Raw genomic sequence first — 21,446 nt, 5'->3', positions numbered from 1 at the left:
ATCTCTGTGGAAGTGTCGTACTTATCGTCCTCCGAAAGCTAAGTTCTGCAGAAGTCAATGTACTTACCTCATGATAAACAAAAGTGAAATGCTTTGCGTATAGATATCTTAGTTATTACGCTTATTGCTGTGATGAAGAAAGTAGTGGGCTGTAAAGTATTGTTGTGCTACTGAAAAGGCAGTCTCATTGTAGCTATACCACAAAAGTTACTACTAAAACATGTTTTACTTTCCAGAATAATACAGAAAAACTGTGCAGATATAAAACAGATACACCGCAAAAGCAACATTGTAAATTGTGTCACATATTAATAGCGTCATGATAGAATCATGTAGCAATCACAGAAACCAAATGCTAAGTCATCTTTCATCTCACCGAATGTACTTCAAATAAAGAGTATCTTTTCAAGTAAACCAAAATGTTGCATTAATATCTCATTAGCAGTATAAGTTCTAAGTAAGTAAGCCTGATAGTCGTTACGTAATCGTGCAACTTGTTGCAAGAATGTACACACACAATAACACTGTGTCGTCTGTTCACTATAACAATGCATTCATAATTTCTGTTTAAATAAGTTCTCTTGGTTCTTGATTGGATATTGAACTTTAAACATTGTTGCATATTAACAGATTCTAAGTCTGACAGAGCATACTAGAAATGTGAAGTGAAAAGTTTTATGGCAAAGACAAAGTTAAAAAGCAGATTATCTTTCAACAAACGGTTTTACATGTGAAACTTTTCCTAGTACGCAGAGTTTCAACTTCAACGCAATTATCATGTGGTATACGTCGGATTCTGTAAGTTCCATTGTAAACTAGAAAGAATTTGTGACTCAAGTGTTTCTTCTTATGTGACAATGAATGAGCTTTAATGAGAACTTTCTGACCAACATATAATTTCTTTGCATTTGCTTTACCGTGTAGTTTTCTCCTTTTGTCTGCTGCAGATTTTATATTTTTAAGAACCAAATCAATTATGTCTTTGTGTCGAAGTTTACGTGTATTCGGGAATGGTATAAGATCTCTGATTCTGATCGGTGGTTCTTCATTCTTCAGTACAAGAGTAGGTGGTAAAGCAGTGGAATCATGAGGCATTTCATTCAGCACCTTTTGAAATAAGTGTAAATATCTGTCCCAATGCTGATGCTTTCTGTGACAGTAAAGTCTGCAAAGCTTATTGATTTCTTTCATAATCCGTTCAGACGGGTTACAATGTGGTGAGTACAATGAAATAAACAAAGGTTTGATTTTATGATTCCGAAGCATGCGTGACCAAACAGCAGATCTGAATTGCGGTCCGTTATCTGAAATGACTTTACTAACGTGTCCAACTTCACGTAAGAAATTTTTAACAAAGGCGTTGGATACAGACCGTCCAGTGGCTTTACGTAACAGTGTGAAACAAACAAATTTTGAAGTAAGTTCAACAGCGACTAGAACGTAAGAAAATCCATTAGATGTTCTAACAAGCGGTCCCAAGAGGTCAACAGCAGCAAATTCTTTTAATTTAGAAGGAATGATAGGAAACAGCGGAGCACGATGGGAGATAGTAGATGGTTTCTCCTCTTGACAAAGTTTACAAATAGACAAGACTCTTTGAATTCTCTTTTCCATATTGTTAAAATAACAAGTCGTTCGAAGAATATGATAACATTTTCGTGGGCCAAAATGTGCAAAGCTGAAATGAATGTACCAAATGAGCTTATTAACAAAATCGTCAGGAATGCAAAGTACCCATAGCTTGTCATCAACAGTGCAGCGTTTGAACAGTATGTTGTTTCTAACCAGATAATAATGCCGAATCTGTGTGTGTGTCTTTTCATGCCATTTGCTCTTGATGCCTTTCCAAATCGGATCTTTATCTTGTTCATGAGTAATGTCCTTTAAAGATGTGGTGATGAAGTTTTCAAAGGCGACTTTCTGAATGTAAAGAATACTGAAATTTTTCTCGAGGTTGCCTTCTGTGTTACTTTTCCCAAGCCCAGCCGGTGCACTTGACAGTGTGTCCGCAACAATGTTCTCCTTGCCGGGAATGTAGACTATTGTGAAGTGGAATTCTTGCAGATACAATGCCCAACGTTTTAGCCTGTTATGATAAATTTTGAAGACATAAGAAATTGTAATGCATGATGATCACTGTATACTTTTACGTGCTTACCAGAAAGAAAGAAGCAGAATTTATTAAATGCCCAAACGATAGCTAAGGCTTCTAATTGAGTAACGGAATAATTTTTTTCAGATTTTGGTAGCACTCGGCTAGCTAAAGCAATGGTTTTCTGAACAGTAGTGTCATTTTCTATGGCTTCTTGAAATAAATGGGCACCAAGACCGACTTAGAAGAATCCGTGCTAATGCAGAAATCTTGTGACAGATCTGGATGAGCTAGTATTGGCGCGTTAAGTAACGCTTCTTTCAAAGAATTGAATTCCAACTGTGCTTGTTCGTCCCAGTTCCTACTGGTATTTTTTCCAGTGAGAGAACAAAGTTTTGGTGGAACTAGAATTTGCATATTCAGAAAACGACGGTAAAAATTTACGAGAACTAGAAAACTGCGGACTTGTTTTTTTTTTTTGTGGATGGAACTGGAATGGCTCTGATTACTTCTAACTTTTCAGGATCCGGCTGAATGCCTTCAGAAGAAATAATAAGTCCCAAAAACTTCACCTTTGTCCTACCGAATTCAGACTTTTCCAAGTTAACTGTAATTCCAGATTCTGCAAAAATATGTAAACACGCTGTTGAGGATGTGATTGTGTTGTTCCCATGAGGCTTCTGCTATCAGAATATCGTTCACATATAAGGTGATGTGACGTTTTAAGAACTCAGGTAATATGGAATTTAGCCCGCGAATGAATGCTGCCGAAGAAATGTTCAAACCAAAAGGAAGTTTCCGAAACTGATAACAAACGCCGAAACAAAGGAAAGCTGTGTATTTTCTACATTCTGGATGAAGTTCGATCTGATAAAAGCTGGATCTGAGATCAATGGAAGACAACACTTTTACACCATTAAAATTTTGAAGAAGTTCTTCCAACGTTTGCGGCCTGTCTGTTTCAGGAATAATGATAGTATTGATTTCTCTCGAATCTAAGACAAGCCTGATCGATCCATTTTTCTTCTCAACAACATGTAATGAATTGTTGTATGAGGTTATTGCAGGCTCAATAATGCCCTCGTCAAGCATAGATTGTATTTCTGTTCTAACACGGTCCCTATAATGTGCTGGAATTACGTATGGTGTAACACAAAATTTAGTATGCTCACGAACACGAAACTGGTATTGAAATCCCTTGATTGTTCCTGTTTTGTGAGTAAAAACTGTGGAATGTGCTTCTAAAATCTCAAAAGGGTCCTTCCTATCAGTGTCATTAAAATTCTCAATTGTTTGATTTTTATTCTGAATTAACTCATTAGTTTCAAATATGCCGTCGATATCATCCCTGTCAGCACTTGCAGAGTGATTGTTAGTGTCTAGTTCCGTAGAAAATTCCGAACTGTTGTCTAACAGAGGATAAAGCCGATTACTTTCCTTGTCATGGTTTGAGAGCCAATCTTTAAATTTCAAAGCTATTGACCTACCTTCTTTCTCTAAACTTATTTCAGCATCGTGAAAGTTTAAGATTACTTTGTATTCATTCAAAAAGTCTACTCCCAATATAATGTCCGTCGACAATAATGGAACAATAAAAAAAGTTCATAGAGAAGCTGTGGCTTTGACAAAATAATTCTATGTTGGTTTGTTGGCGTACATCTACACTTTTTCCAAAGATTGCACCTTGTAATTTAATCTTACGTAACGGAAGTGTGGGACAATCGTTCGATTTGTTGCATTTGCTAAAAGCTGTTTCATTAATTACTGAAATGGGACTGCCAGAGGCAAGTACTGCCGTAAATTTTACGTCATTTACAGTAATGTGAATCACAGGATTTGCAATGTTGTTATGTTTTACATCGTGTTCCTGGAGTAAGGTGTCCCTAATGTCTTCCATTTTCACGTAATTACTAGCTATGGTAGCTGCGTCGTCAGTTTCATAAGTACGTTTTGTAGCTGCCAGTGGTATGAGTCATTGCCTATTGTGTCTTTGTTGGTGCGCGTCGTTATTGGAATTTGGAGACCTAATTTCTACAAATTCACCTTGTCGAGAGGGCCCTGCTCTGTTTGAATCCCGCCAGTTCTGATGCAATTCAGGTCTGTCGTTACGATCATAACATCTGTCGTCATGTCGGTAGATTCCATAGTTTCTTTATTGTCGGTCACGTGGTGGACAATTTCTCCCTGAATCGGAACTGTGCGCTGGACCATTGCATCTGAAGTTATTCTGTCTCCCTTGATAATAATTATTTTGGTTCCCATATTGTCTGTTTCTCTGATTGTCTCTGTGAAAGTCATTGCTGCGGAGAGGTGATCTTTCCCTGTAATTATTACTACTCTGCCAATGGTTGTCATACGCGTGGTGTCTGTTTTGGACGCGATTTACGTTGTAAGAATAGCCTTGTCACGTATTATTTCTGTCATCATGGAATTGTGACAGATGTGACCTGTAATTGTTGTGCTCCTGTTTTCGCGTTCCGCGATTGTCAGTGTCAATTTCCAGTTCTTGCAACAGTCCCTGAATAGCTTCAATGTCATCTCTGCAACGTCCTGCCAAAATAATATTTCTTAAATGATCAGACAATTTCATTAAGCAAATGCGGATGAGTTCTGAAGGGCTGTATGGGTTTGAAAGATTTGATTCTTATGCAACATGTCTTCAAAATATTTGAGAAGACTGGAAAATTCAGATTGTTTAAAGTGTTTCATCATCATGATGCTATGTTTTACTCGGTCTTGTGTAGCTTGAGACCAATATGCTGAGAGGAAGGCATGGTAAAATTCCCCTTCACTGTGACAATCGTGCATGACCGATCGCATTCTTACAGCTGGTTCATTCTCTAATTAGCCACACATAAATTCTAATCTGTGTTCTAACGACCAATTGGGAGGAAAGCAATGAGAGAATTGATGGAGCCATGCTTGTGGATGAATGTCGTTGCCAGAATTCTTAAATGTTTTGAATTTACGTGTAGTAATGAACAGTTTATAGTCAAAGTCATCGTGTCGGCGAGTCGCATATCGGTCATTGTTACGTCGTTTCGGCAGTTCCATTTCAAAATTCGGTGCACCTTGCCAATTTCTTTCATAATTTCCGAAATGCGCTGTGTTATTAATTTGTGGCTGTTCCGTATTTCTATGTCCCTCTTCCCGTATTGGGGCGTGAGTGTCCTCTGAAATACGTAATTCTTGTATTACCTGTGTCAGCTGATCTTGTACTTCCCGGATTTCTCTTAGGTGTTGCGTATTAATTTGATTTTGATTTTGTTTGAATTTCCTAATTTGTTCGCACTCTTCTGTGTCGTTAAAGACTACCAGTTTTGTGTCATTCAGATTATCATCCACCTTTGTGGATAAGTTAGTGAACTGATCCGAAAGTTCGGCTACTTTCTCCGATAGTGAACACATTTCCTCAGTGTGTTTTTCTGAACCAAGTTTCAGAGTGTCCATTTGTGTTGAAATCGAATCTACTGTGTCCTTTAAGTTTTCCTGAGTTTTTGCAAGTTGCGTAACCGAATCGGTAGATGCAACTGAGTCAATTTTAGCCCACAAGGTATCATGATTTTCATGAATAATGGTTTGCAGTTCTTTTATGGCTGCTTCGTCATTCTGTAATGCATTTTCATGCCGCGAAAAAATAGGTTGAAAATGCTCACAAATTTGTGTTTTTACGTCATTACAGACTTTTTGACATTTCGATTCAATGTTATGTAACTCAGTAGTTAAATCTTCACGTGTTTGTTCAAGTGTGGTGTCTAACTTCCGAAGATTTTGTTCCATTGTGTCTAACTTTTGAAGATTTTGTTCCATTGCGTCTAACTTTTGCTGATTTTGTTCCATTGTGTCTAACTTTTGAAGATTTTGTCCCATTTGTTTCTGATTTTATTCAAGCATTGTGTCTAACTTATGTAGCCTTTGTCCCATTTGTTGCATTAACTGTAATAACAGTGCACTGGTGTCTGAAACATGTTCCTCAGTGCTTTTCGGCAGTGCATTTGAACCGGCAACATTCGCATTTTGAAAAGCAGAAAATGTGCCTTGATTTATTTGAGAAAACGGTGAGGACGCAAAACCTGAATCTACAGTATTTGCAAGATTGTGTCCTGTCATTTCGGAATCCTGAGCCGAGCTGTTGCCGACCAATCGATCGATAATGCTTCCCTGTTCACTAATTGTTTCACTGCCTACACCATTATTTGCAGCCCACTTAATTTCCATATGCACAATTACCAAATTACTACTTTGAACATTAGTTAATTCATTACTCTGCGGCGCTAACACACTGCTTTCGTCTTCACTGTCATTTCTGTTTACTTTGAAGCCTAGTATAACGTTTTTCACACGCCATTATTGTCACACTATTTCACACGACAACACAGAAAAACACAATTTGAAGACCAAAAATAAGAGAACGCATTAACATAGCACTGAAAATAATATCTGGTTAATTGCAAGCGCAGCAGCAAAATACTTGGTGCATATCTACATGCATGCCACAACAACAATGAAAGACTGCAACTACAAAGGAGATTCTCTCTACAATGACGCACTAGCAATAAACACAATCTACACTAATTACACAAGCTACAAGAAAAAAATCAGAAGATTCCAGTGAGGTATTCTCGGCTAAGGGTCGACATATGAAACGTCCCCTTAGAAAAATTATACACGACTGTGCTTAAACTGAGACACAATATTTTTAGCGCAACGCAATCTGACTTTCAAAAATCCCTACTAAAAAATTGGCTCTGACTAATATTAACCTATACCTTTCACAAATCACTTACGTCACAAAAATCTTCGTTACTCGAACTACTGCAATATGGCGAGCGCCATTACTGTCAGCTAAATAAAAGATTCAATCTACTGAGGGCACTAACTACTGATAGGCATAGTTAGCAATTGAAAGATTTTGATAGAGAACAAATGATGTATTTACCTTAATAGTCGTAATATATATAGCAGTTCATGACATCCAGTCTTACAAATTTCAAAACTCCGCCATCTCTCTCTCCACATCCACCACTGCTGGCGGCTCACCTCCAACTGCGCAACACTACGCGCTGTTAACAGCCAGCTGCCGGTGCCCAACACTACAATGGCAGACAACAATGCAAACTAGCCACAGACTGCACACAGCACAGCCAGTGATTTTCATACAGAGGGCTACGTAACGTTGCCAATAAGAAAACGTAAGCAGCCTACTTACAAACTAAATAGAAACCTAGTCCCAACAGGGAATCATATAGCGCTCTTAGAAAAAAGTGTTCCGAGACTGTTACCTGAAATGCTCCCCCATGATACTGACAAGAGGGAGATTGAGTTAATAATTAAATCACTAAAGACCAAGAACTCTCGTGGATTTGACGGGGTATCTAGCAGAATACTGAAGTATTGTTCTATGAATCGTAGCCCAGTTCTCAGCCATATCTGTAACTTTTCCTTTAGGAGTGGTCGGTTTCCTGACCGATTAAAGTACTCGGTAGTGAAGCCACTTTATAAAAAGGGAGACATTGATAATGTTGACAATTTTACACCTATTTCTATTCCATCGGTGTTTGCTGAAGTTATCGAGAAGGTTGTATATACAAGGTTACTGGAGCATTTAAATTCACATAATTTGCTGTCAAATGTTCAGTTTGGTTTTAGAAATGGCTTAACAACTGAAAATGCTATATTCTCTTTTCTCTGTGAGGTTTTGGACGGATTAAATAAAAGGTTGCGAACGCTAGTTGTTTTCTTTGATTTAACGAAGGCTTTTGATTGTGTTGACCACAAAATATTACTGCAGAAGTTGGACCATTATGGAGTAAGGGGAGTAGCTTACAATTGGTTCGCCTCTTACTTTAAGAACAGAAAGCAGAGGGTAATTCTCCGCAATGTTGAGAGTGGTAGTGGTGTTCAGTCCCAATGGGGCACTGTTAAGTGGGGCGTTCCCCAAGGGTCAATGCTGGGGCCACTGCTGTTTCTTATTTATATAAGTGATATGCCTTCTAGTATTACAGGTGATTCAAAAGTATTTCTGTTTGCTGATGACACCAGCTTGATAGTGAGGGATCCTGTGTGTAATATTGAAACAGTAACAAATAATGTAGTTCATGAAATAAGTTCGTGGCTTGTGGAAAATAATTTGATGCTAAATCACAGTAAGATTCAGTTTTTACAGTTTCTAACTCACAATTCAACAAGAACCGATATTTTGATCAGACAGAATAGGCATATTATAAGCGAGACGGAACAGTTCAAGTTCCTAGGCATTCGGATAGATAGTAAGCTGTTGTGGAAAGCCCATGTCTAGGATCTTGTTCAGAAGCTAAATGCTGCTTTATTTACCATTAGAACAGTATCTGAAATAAGTGACACTTCAACACGAAAAGTAGTCTACTTCGCATATTTTCATACGCTTATGTCATATGGTATTATTTTTTGGGGTAAGTCTTCTGATTCAAAAAGCTATTTTTGGCTCAAAAACGGGCTGTTCGAGCTACATATGGTGTAAATTCGAGAACGTCTTGTCGACCCCTATTCAAAAATCTGGGAATTCTGACATTGCCCTTACAGTATATATTTTCTTTAATGTCGTTTGTTGTTAGCAATATTAGCCTATTCCCAAGAGTTAGCAGCTTTCACTCAGTTAATACTAGGCAGAAATCAAATCTGCATGTAGAATGCACTTCCTTGACTCTTGTGCAGAAAGGAGTGCAGTATTCTGCTGCATCCATTTTCAATAAGCTACCACAAGAACTCAAAAATCTTAGCAGTAGCCCAAACTGTTTTAAGTCTAAACTGAAGAGTTTCCTCATGGCTCACTCCTTCTATTCTGTCGAGGAGCTCCTGGAAGAGCTAAAAAATTAAGCAAATTCCAGTGTTACATTGTTGATTTTCTTCATTTAAACTTACGACATGTCACCTGAATACGTTTTTTTATATTTCATTTTATCTGTTTCTAATATCGTGTTATAATTTCATGTATTGACTCGATCCTTGACCATGGAGACTTCTCCTTAATTTGGTCCCACAGAACAATAAATAAATAAACAGAAGTATTTTGTGGTCATGGATATCGAAGCTTTATTAAACATGTGCTGCATGATCTGGTATCCTGAATTACTATATTCGCCCTAATAATATTCATCCGAGCGAGGTGGCTCAGTGGTTAGCACTCTGGACTCACATTCGGGAAGACTACGGTTTAAACCCGCGTCCGGTAATCCTGATTGATGTTTTCCGTGATTTCCCTAAATCGCTTCATGCAAATGCCGGGATGCTTGCTTTGAAAATGGCACAGCTGACTTCCTTCCTCGTCTTTCCCTAATCCTATGGGTCATCTTTCACAAATCAAGCAGTATTTCATTTGCAATAACTTAACATTTGTTGTCAGTATTCTAGCAGTTGTATTTTACTACAAGTACATTCTGACACATATCACGACTGGAACACATGTATATTGTTGATATATCACCATGAAGTACGCAATTACGCAATTAACTACACTTACACTGCGATTAATTGTAAAGTTACAAATGTACACTGATCATAAAATGATTCTGATGTGAAGGTCGATGGTAGCATGTTATGACCTGAGACAAATTGAGGATGCTTTTCGATCGGTAACCCTGGGATTTGCAGTGATATGATAGAGGCTAGCACGAGTGGGGTGGTTGTAGGAATCTAGAACATTCTATGATAATTAGTACTGGAATACTTTAGTAAATAACTTTTACTATACTTTGTCCTGCTGCTGCACTCCAGGAACATAACTAATAACTACTGTCTTAATAGAATACAAATGACTCATTAACAAACATTAACTGGATTATACAACAAGCAAGATAACACAATTCTCGTATTACGTGCGTAATACGTCCGCGAATTAGAGGCTGTGAACCTAGCTAGCTGAAGGCTATTCTAATCGACCTGTAGCTGACTCGGTCGGTGCGATCTGCCAGTCTCGGCCCGTGCCATACGGCGGCGCTGCAAGCGCCAGCGACTGTAGAGAGGTTGCAAGTGCTGGACCGCTATCGATTATCGCAACCTCTAGCATGGTGTATAACGTTCACACCACAGATACATGTTCTGAAATACAATTTCTAATGTTTACACCCAGCGATAACTTTACCACTGAAGAAGTATAAGTATGTTTTAACTTAAAACTTTCTTGGAGTGAAATAATGCTAGATACCAAGGTATTACATCTGTGTACCTGAAGTAAACCATTGGCGTTATTATTTTCTTTAAGGACTGCTTGTAAAATAAAAATGTTGTTGAATGACCTAAGTTTCACTGGTTGAAATTTATATTTAATCGCAATGCTCTACCGGACAGGTAAATGCATTTCGTAATTACATTAGGAACAAAGCACACACATTCCCACTAGCAATATTTTATCGTCACATAATATGCGAAGTAGCTAGGTTTTCTTGTCTCAGTAGGGGGGGGTATACATTGGGTATATTATCCTGGAGCCTGCCCAAAGCATAAACTTAAGACTAGGTACCTATATACGTTAGTTTCACTTCAAATTACGAACTGTTTCTTCTAAGTACTGTTCGCCACAGAATTATTCAGTGTACATGCTTCAATTTTTTAGTTCTATCTGTCGACCTCAGAACCGAGATGACCAACTCCGGTCTGGTATGCCATTTTGAAAGTGAACAAGATGTATCACCGCTGCGGCGGACGTCATGGCACCAAGACAGCATTGCCAAACAACCTCGAAGTGAGCCAAGCAGTGAAACAGAAACGCCACAGTGCTAAACCACATGTGATATGAGGTGAAACCACGTGGCTTCAGTTGTTACCTATTGGTACTTCACGGACGAGGAGAAGACTAGTTTTCGGCCAGACTTCATCCACGGAGGCTCAATCACGGATGACTGGCAAGCTGTCATTTCCACATCAACCAGGCATGGTGCGTTGACGAAGACTCCTGGTTGACTCTTGGACGTCTTGTGTGGTCTTGGTCAACTCATGGTGGATGACCAGGACCTAGCCTCCACGAAAAGCGACATCCTGTACCACATAGTCGCGTGTTCCTTCCAAAGCGTTCGATACACTGTCTATGACAGCGCTGAGGTGTGAACCGGACTGTACCGCAGAATGTCGGACGGGCGATGCCCCATGCTGTCGCCAGAACAACACACGGCCATGGCTCACTGACCCGTGTCTCTGAGGTCACTACTTTCTATAGAGTCGTCAGCAGATGTTCGGACCACGCAAGCATGCCTGGCTACCGTCCGACACTCTGTCTCAGCTGTAACCTCAAGCTTCAAAATAAAAAAAAATTTCAAATGTGTGTGAAACCTTATGGGACTTAGCTGCCAAGTCATCAGTCCCTAAGCTTACACACTACTTAACCTAAATTATCCTAAGGCAAACACACACACCCATGCCCGAGGGAGCACTTGAACCTCCGCCGGGACCAGCCGCACAGTCCATGACTGCAGCGCCTAAGACCGCTCGGCTAATCCCGCGCGGCAAAAAATGAAAGTTATTGCAGATGCCACTGTCCCACTGACGACTCCGGGAGTAAACTGCACTGCTCTCCCACGTTGTGTCCAGCCTTTTGCACACAGCATGACCCCCAGCTCTGCGTAATGGAACAGTTTTGAAAAATAGCCCGATTTCACACTTACTATACCACGAATAAAAAACAATAGTTTTTAGTACAGTGCATAGTAATAACAAGTGCTAATAGCACTGCCGACTTTAATTATTGCGCGTAAGTACCACTTGATGAGAAAGACTTGAACGTTGTAGAACATTAAAGCTTCTAATGTGGACGCTTAAATGAAACATCAGTATTCCAGTGTCAGTTACTCCAACTAATAATTTTGCTTCTTTCTATAAGGAGAACACCTACTTCACAGTAGTTCCATGAAACCCAACTCATTATAAACATATCGTTGTGATTACTAGATTATATCTACGAATCACTCTTAGTAAAGGTTCATAATAAAATGAGAATTGAAAACATACTATAATTTTCTGCGTTCAACATACAATAAGGAATACACAAATATGTTGTAATCCTGTGTGTTTTATCAATTATTTTGGCTGAATATCATGCAACGTTTCAGTATCATTCTGATAAAACGTTAATGTTAAATGATAATGTCATCTTGTGGTTTCGGGGTCGAATAGTGAATAGAAACATTTTAATCTTTTCTTGTTTCCTGAAACTGTAATTATCAAAGTTAGCTTCTTGTATTAAGGGCCCATAGCCTTTATCATTGTGTAAAGGACGTGATGTTACATTAATGGCTGAAGAACCTTCTAGATGTTGTAATATTGGTTCTACTTTTCATTCTAGCTCCTACAAATATAAAAGTCAATGGAGCAAAGCAAAGTAATACGGAGGCAACGATGCTATGCATGACAAACTAGAAAATCTGATCTTATACAAGTACTTAGAAATACTGGATGTCATATCGTGGTACAGCCGCAACTTGTCAGTAGCAGCACAAACAGGAAGAGAATCAAAATATCTGATATGATGTATCACGAAAGAATAATGAGTATTAGGCTGGCGCTTCGGATAACTAATTGAATTCGGGATAAAAGAGCTTTATAGCAGAACTTGGGTACGGGGAGGGGTAGGTTGATAGAACACATTCCAAGTGAATTCTTACAATATACGTTTCAGATTTCCCGTGTGATTCTTTTTACCATGGAGTATATTTTTCTCTGAGCTGTACTCACAATCATAAACTTGAAACTGAGTAAAGATCGCCACATTCCGTATCAGTTTCTTCATGTTGAAACAAGTCCGTAAAATTTTTTAATTAAGACATTTTATCATTTGTTCTAGTTTCTACTTACCCTTGGTGTGATGGTAACAAGTCACTGTAAGAGAAAAAACGGTTGTGTTCACCTTATCTGCTTATGTTTCATTCTATGTATTGATACCGTATGCACATTTATGCTCCTTCTGTTCTCTCACTCTGTGAATGAGAAGTGGATTATATGGTTCTTTTGATAGCAATTTTCTCTGGTGTTGGGAACCTGTAGCTTGGGATTACAGTGTTCCCAGCCTGTAGAGTGTAGCAAGTAGCTCAGAGAGATGATCTGCATTGACTGTTTAGTAGGAGCACATGTGTCTTTAAAACACTTAGCAGTGATTTTGTTTGAAGTTTGCTTGTTAAACATGTGGCTGTGTTCAGTAATTTCGCTTGTGTTCCCACGATGGTACTTGTGCCTTCAACCCTCACGGTCAAACTTCTTTTGTTGTATCTTGTATCTTATGCAGGAGGTGCCTATTTTTATTCCGTGACCGAATTTCTACAAATTTCTCGAGTTTTCTTTCACTCACACTGCCTAGCCTTAGCCCATCAGATCAACCAAGTGTTGCTGTTATGTATATGAACCAGTGCTTCCTGTACAGAGTACGTAATCTTATCATTCTGGCGAATACATAGATTCATCAGTGATTTCTTTTGATATAGGAATTATTAAATGTAAAAGAAAATGTGCATATAATAGTCCATCAGACCATTTCGTGCTTCTATCCCGAACATTTTGCATAGGCCGATTTTTTAAACTTTTTTTTTAGTAGACCTCGAAGTTAACATTCTAACGAACTGCTAAATGTCCAGGAAATGTCTTTCGATCTCAGAAATGGCAAATTTAACGGATTTTTGCGACCTTGCGTTGGTCTATAGCTGAATTAACTCACTCGCTCTCTAGTGGTACATCGATGGTATAGGTATTCCTTGTAGGATCTCCTTCTTTTGACTGCGTGAACGAAACCATATATTTGTGTCTCTTGTAGTTAATTTTTACTTTTTTGCATACTTCTAATGAACATTATCGCACCACTTGTCAATGCAACCGTACCTACTTGTCAGCCTTTAACTGTATAAATGTAGTAAGATGCAGGATGTTTAGCTGCCACAAATGATCTTTATGGCTACATTGTGCGTCGAAACAGCTGAAGCGTAACATCCCTCTTACATTGAACATGATCTGTTTTTATGTTTCTTACAATAAGTTTATAAATTCAAGACACTACAATTCTGGCTTATATATAACAGTTCTTCCCAATCAATTGGGTAAAATTCTTTATTTCCACGTTAGTATACAGATATTGCCTGTTGCGCATAGCGAACTATTTTCAACAGAATACATTCAGGAATTCATTCAATAAGGGCAGTCAAGACACCCTAAGTCGCACCTTCTCCCCTCTTTCCCACGGATAAGCTTAAAGTGTTTTTCATTCCACGAGAGTAGATAACTTTCAGTGTTTTCGATTCTTCTCAAGGTTTAAATAGTAGATTATAACCTGTCAGTATTTAAGAAACCACAGCAATTGTCCACACGGGGTGCTATGGGTAAAGTTAGAGTTGTGACATAGGCCTACTTCGAGGCATTATTCCTAGTATTCACAAGCGGACACAAAAGTGTGGGAGAAGTTGGATGGGTGTTAGGGGGTTTGATAATGGTACACGATTTACCTTCCCTCACGTAACTTCAAATCACTTATGTTGGTTAGGTATGGACGATGTTGTAAAAATACGTGCATCCGTGGTGGGCAATTTTGTCGTTACATGATTGTTTCCCAATGGCTGCTACCCTAAACAACTCGTTCTGCTGTATTTTTTTTTGTGTACTTCAGTGGCTTGACACAGCTTCACACGCTAGTCTGCCTTTAGCAAGTTTTTTCGACTGAAAGTAGCTAGATACAATTCAGCCTTCCTTATCTATTCAAGCTTTGCCCACTGTCTACAACTTTTCCTCCCAAAATCTGCCTATGGCAAAACTGATGATTCGAAGCATCAAGATGTTCCTTATCAATCGATACTGTTTTTTAATAAATTCATGCTTTAACTTTCAATTTTTATTTATCAATTTGATGTTCAGTGGACTACATCTTCATTAACTACCCGATATCCACTTCTGTTCTTAAGCATTCTTCTTTAGCACAAGTATTCGAAAGACTGTATTCTCTTCTTGAGCGAACTTCTTTTTCTTTTATCGTCCACACTTTACTTCTGTGCAAGACAGGTTTCTAGCAAATACCTTCCAAAGCAAGCTCAGGCAATGACTCGTCCTTCACAAGGCGGATTCACGCAAAAGAGAGTGTTATATACTAAGCGTAATGTCGTACAGTAAATACATAATACACTATCCTCACATTCGTTAAAACATCTTCCATGTTTATTACTACCTCTGGCTTACAGGTATGAACCGATATGTTAACCCTTGAATTACTTTATACAGAGTGATCACGAGTTTGTAAGTGTGCTGCAAGGTAGGTTGTGCTGACTAGCAATTTTTAAGAAAAAATTTCAATAGGTTGCGCCATTTCCGACTTACTTAGCACTGACGTTAATCAATCAGGACGCTACGTGCGTAAATTCAAGTGGATCGCCAGGTACAGTTACAGTAAGTTGTTTTCACAGCGTGGATTATGGCGCAAGAGAGTGCTCAGCCTTTGGCTCGGGTTCGATATTTACTAACGTCTCATGTGCAATTTAAATCGCTCTCTTGTTCGTTTTTAGGAAAGCAAACGAAGATCACGTTTGACGACACTGCCTCTGGTAGCCCGCATGAATTTGCGCTCGCAACGGCTTGATTTGCTAACTTCATTGCAACGTAAAGATATTTTTCCTTAACAGCACATCCTATCGTACAACAAAAGCTTTTCGGATTCTCTGATCAACGTTTTCAACCTCTAGGAATAGCCCCAATCGTGAATTAATTAAAAATTGTGTTGCTAATCTATTCACTATCCTTGATTTTTGTCGATTAGTTTTAAATGATCGTTGCTCAAACCTTCTTTTCCCCTAAAAAGCGCGGCAGCTGCTGACATACCATACATATTTCCGAAGAAAGCAAACAATGAAGTTTCAGTCTTGGCATACTCCTTACAGGAACCTACTTAAATATTTCACGAAAAGCGTAATTTCTACCATATCGTTTGGTGAAAGTGAGTTCTTTATCTAGCACTACTTGCTAATGTCGAGCTTTAGCTCAATTTGAGTGCGCAAATTGAGGTGGACGTATCTTCCTGGTACGTACGAGGGCTATTCGGGAAGTAGGGAACAATAGGTCGCGAAACGGTAACCACAGTGAAAATCAAAACTGATGTATTTACAACGGTTAGCTACACCTTCCAGCTACATCTCTACACAGTCGTCTCTCAGATTTGACATCTGTCGTAACGTTGAACCAACTTTTCAATTGTCTCGTTATAGAAGACAGCCGCCAGTGCTTTTCGACAATTTTGTACTGTAGACTGCAGGTCGTTGTCCGTGTCAAAATATTGTCTTCATAGCCAGCGGTTCATCTGAGCAGAGATGAACCTCAGGGGTAGCCAATTACGGGCTGTATTTTGGGTGATCAAACACTTCCCCTCGAAAACGCAAAAGGAGCATCTTCATTGCCTCTGCAGAGTGCGGCCGAGAATTGTCATGTAGAACGGACCGCATGACAGTTACGTTATGTGGATTGCAGAGCTTCAGGCGACATCTTTCACCAGGCCCTCATACTTGGCGGGTGACGCTAATTTCTAGACATCTTTACGATCTTATTGCGAGCTCGGAACTGAAAAGAGCGACAAAATGCGATCGACGGGCCTACTAGACACAGTGCCCAGCGCATCAGTGCAAAGCTTCATCATATTTCCTCTGTATTTCCCATTTCGCAACCGATCGTTCCTTGCTTTCCGAATGTTGCTGTTGTTGTGGTCTTCAGTCCTGAGACTGGTTTGATGCAGCTCTCCATGCTACTCTATTCTGTGCAAGCTTCTTCATCTCCCAGTACGTACTGCAGCTTACATGCCTCTGAATCTGCTTAGTGTATTCATCTCTTGGTCTCCCTCTACGATTTTTACCCTCCACGCTGCCCTCCAATACTAAATTGGTGATCCCTCTATATACTCCTTCCACCTTTCTGCTTTTTTCCCTTCTTTCCTTAGAACTGGGTACCCATCTGAGCTCTTGATATTTATACAAGTCGTTCTCTTTTCTCCAAAGGTCTTATTAATTTTCCTGTAGGCAGTATCTATCTTACCCCTAGTGAGATAAACCTCTACATTCCTAAATTTGTCCTCTAGCCATGCCCGCTTAGCCATTTTGCACATTCTGTCGATCTCATTTCTGAGACGTTTGTATTCCTTTCTGCCTGCTTCATTTACTGCATATTTATATTTTCTCCTTTCGTCAATTAAATTCAATATTTCTTCTGTCACCCAAGGATTTCTACTAGCCCTCGACTTTTTACATACTTGATCCTCTGCTGCCTTGACTACTTCATCCCTCAAAGCTACCCATTCTTCTTCTACTGTATTTCTTTCCCCCATTGTTGTCGATTGTTCCCTTATGCTCTCCCTGAAACTCTCTACAACATCTGGTTTAGTCAGTCTATTAAGGCCCCATCTCCTTAAATTCCCACCTTTTTGCTGTTTCTTCATTTTTAATCTACAGTTCATAAGCAATAGATTGTGGTCAGAGTTCACATCTGCCCCTGGAAATATCTTACAATTTAAAACCTGGTTCCTAAATCTCTGTCTTACCGTTATATAATCTATCTGAAACCTGTCAGTATCTCCAGGCTTGTTCCATGTATACAACCATCTTTTATGATTCTAGAACCAAGTGTTAGATATGATTAAGTTGTGCTCTGTGCAAAATTCCACCTGGCGGTTTCCTCTTTCATTTCTTACCCCCAATCCATATTTACCCTCTACGTTTCCTTCTTTCCCTTTTCCTACTACCGAATTCCTGTCACCCATGACTATTAAATTTTCGTCTCCCTTCACTATCTGAATAATTTCTTTTATTTCATCATACATTTCTTCAATTTCTTCGTCATCTGCAGAGCTAGTTGGCATATAGACTTGTACTACTGTCGTAAGAGTGGGCTTCGTGTCTATCTTGGCCACAATAATGCGTTCGCTGTGCTGTTTGTAGTAGCTTACCCGCGTTCCTATTGTTTTATTCATTATTAAACCTACTCCTGCATTACCCCTATTTGATTTTGTAATTATAGCCCTGCATTCACCTGACCAAAAGTCTTGTTCCTCCTGCCACCGAACTTTTTAATTCCCACTATATCTAACTTTAACCTATGCATTTCCCTTTTTAAATTTTCTAACCTACCTGCCCGATTAAGGGACCTGACATTCCACGCTCCGATCCGTAGATCGCCAGTTTTCTTTCTCGTGATAACGACGTCCTCCTGAGTAGTCCCCACCCGTAGATAAAAATGGGGAACTATTTTACCTCCGGAATATTTTACCCAAGAGGACGCCATCATCATTTAACCATACAGTACACCTGCATGCTCTCGGGAAAAATTATGGCCGTAGTTTCCCCTTGCTTCCTCCGTTCGCAGTACCAGCACAGCAACGCCGTTTTGGTTAGTGTTACAAGGCCAGATCAATCAATCATACAGACTGTTGCCCCTGCAACTACTGAAAAGGCTGCTGCCCCTCTTCAGGAAACATACGTTTGTTTAGTCTCTCAACAAATACCCCTCCGTTGTGGTTGCACCTACGGTACGGCTATCTGTATCGCTGAGGCACGCAAGGCTCCCCACCAATGGCAAGGTCTATGGTTCATGGGGCGAGAACTTTCCGTCACCCATCGCAGTTTGTTAAAGTAGACCATGGACTGCAGATTAAACGGCTTCAGCTCAGTGGTCTGCGTTCTGATGACAGACCACTGAGCTGAAGCCGTTTAATCTGCAGTCCACGGTCTACTTTAACAAACTGCGATGGGCGACTGCTTATGGACTCATGACACAAGTCATTGTGTCATGACACAAGTATCAAGACACAATGTCATGTGTAAATCTGACGTTTGGCATATACGAGGGTTATACTTTCCGAATAACCCTCGTATATATCAAACGTCAGATTTACACATGACATTGTGTCATGATACTTAACGAGTCCATAAGCAGTCGCCCATCGCAGTTTGTTAAAGTAGACCGTGGACTGCAGATTAAACGGCTTCAGCTCAGTGGTCTGTCATCAGAACACACACAACTGGAGAGACCACAGACCGATCCCACAGCTCACCACAGCTAGCATACCTCACTCAGACCTTGCGCTACCTGCTACAATCGATAACGAGCGTCTCCTTTGTGTAGTGGTCTCATTGTGCTTTGACCACTACGCTGGCACCGCTGTTGGAGTACAGCCGCTCCAGACTCCAGTGTGGCGTGGGCAGAGAGCTGTGTGTTGGGATCTCCAGTACCATAGCGGGCGTAGATTCAAGAATACTTGCTCAACAACAAGCCACTTTATCACTCGATGCTTCTGTACAGGAGGTCGATGAGAGCGTCGACGGGAGCGGTAGTGGGCAGTGAGTAGCTTGGGACTGTGCTGAGACAGCGGAATACCGCGGCAGCTTAGAAACGGCTGAAAGCGTTTCCTACTGCCTGTACATGAATAAAGTCGTATATTGACATGTACTGCTGGGAGTGTGTTGTATCATGATTCATTCCAATGTACTGAAGATGGCTATTTATTGCTTAAATCTGGATATGCAACAATAATAAATCGATGGGGTTGCGACTGATTACTGTGCTCCTAGCATTCATTTTAGTTATATACAGTCGTTGTGGACAACGGTTCCGTACGGAGTCAAATGGTTCAAATGGTTCTGAGCGCTATGGGACTAAACTTCTGAGGTTATCAGTCCCCTAGAACTTAGAACTACTTAAAACTAACTTAACCTAAGGACATCACACACATCCATGCCCGAGGCAGGATTCGAACCGTAGCGGTCGCTCGGCTCCAGACTGTAGCGCCTAGAACCGCTCGGCCATTCCGGCCGGCACGGAGTCAAAGTTGGTGATTTTATCCTTAACTGTCCCGTGCAGCGTTTGTTCAGTATGAGCACTGGAGAGGCCAAGGTTATGCTGCATCCAAAAACGACGTAATCAACAGTTGCTCGCACCAGTTCCGGTAGAATCTGAGGAGAATGTTCCTGTGTACTGGACTTCAGATCAGTTGGAGACTGAATGTATCCTTGGTAAACACGTTCTTTTAGATATACACAGAGCCAAAAGTCACTAGGATTCTTACAGGCGATGGGCCAGGAGAAAAACCGAACGTGGAAGGCTGCATTAAGCAAATCTTTCAATGGGCGAGCGACATGAGTTGGTGCTTTTACCTTGCAAGAAAACAGTGGTTTCCACATAGTTCCACTCCTCCGAAGCAGGTCTCACAAGATGCACAAGGAGGTCTCGGTGCACATGACAGGCCCCGTGGAAGTATTCTCTTCAAAAAATAACGTACAGAGAATGAAGTGGCTTGTGAATCCACACCAGGCATTCACACAAGCCGAGTGCAACGATTCTCCGTACACAACATGTGGTTTAACACCCCTCAGATTCGGAAGTTCTATGTATTCACTGCGCACTCTTGTGTAAAATGTACATCATAACTCCACAGAATATTGCCTTGCCACATGTCAATTCTATCCATGACGGAAACCGAAAACGAATTTCAAAACGTCACTCCATACCATGAGGTTTCAGTTGTTGCGCCGTCCGGATTTTGTATGGACACTTGTGTAAAATAGGCCACGAAACGTTCCGTATCGTTGACCATGTGATGAACAATTCTCGTGACATTGCACGAGCACCAGCAGTATCCGTGGAACTTGTTGTATGGTCAGTTACAGCAACAGCAACGTCGTTCCTAACTTCCACCGGGATAGGATGCCTTGTCCTTCCAGGGGCTGCTCCAAGATTTCATTATCACCTTCTTCAAGCTATTTAATGATGTTGGGCCTCTCCTCAGATCTTTCGGCCGGCGATACTCTCTCCGTGCAGCACTGTAGTTGCTGCCGTTCATGTAAAACGATTTCAGTGACAGCGCATGGTCTCTGTTCTCCATAGCCATACTGCTCACACTTGTTATGGTTTATCAAAGAAAATCGTGGATGTCATACCGTTATACCAACAGTGTACAGCGCCAGATTTTCACCTGGTGACCAAAACTGTAATTACTTCTTTCCAGCCGGCTGCTACTGTCGCAGGTTCGAACCCTGCTCGGGCTTGGATGTGTGTGACGTCCTTAGGTTAGTTAGGTTTAAGTAGCTCTAAGTCTAGGGGACTAATGACCTCAGATGTTAAGTCTCATAGACTTAGAGCCATTTAATTTTGAACTTCTTTCCATTCCACTGCCATTTGATAACTGCAGCCCACACCGCATTAAAACAAAACATATTACGTGAAGACTCAAATATTACGAGATGCATTTCAGCTATAACATGTTCGATCCTCTTTATCAGGACTGGAAACAGATAAAAAATGCGGTTTATTTTGAATTACGTGCGCTCTCGAGCTGAATGCTTGACAGAGGTGGCACTTTATGGCACTGAATGGCACACACAATTCT

The sequence above is a fragment of the Schistocerca serialis genome, chromosome 5 (assembly GCF_023864345.2).
Source record: "Schistocerca serialis cubense isolate TAMUIC-IGC-003099 chromosome 5, iqSchSeri2.2, whole genome shotgun sequence".
Classification (NCBI taxonomy): Eukaryota; Metazoa; Arthropoda; class Insecta; order Orthoptera; family Acrididae; genus Schistocerca; species Schistocerca serialis.
Note: the sequence above shows the minus strand (reverse complement) of the source record.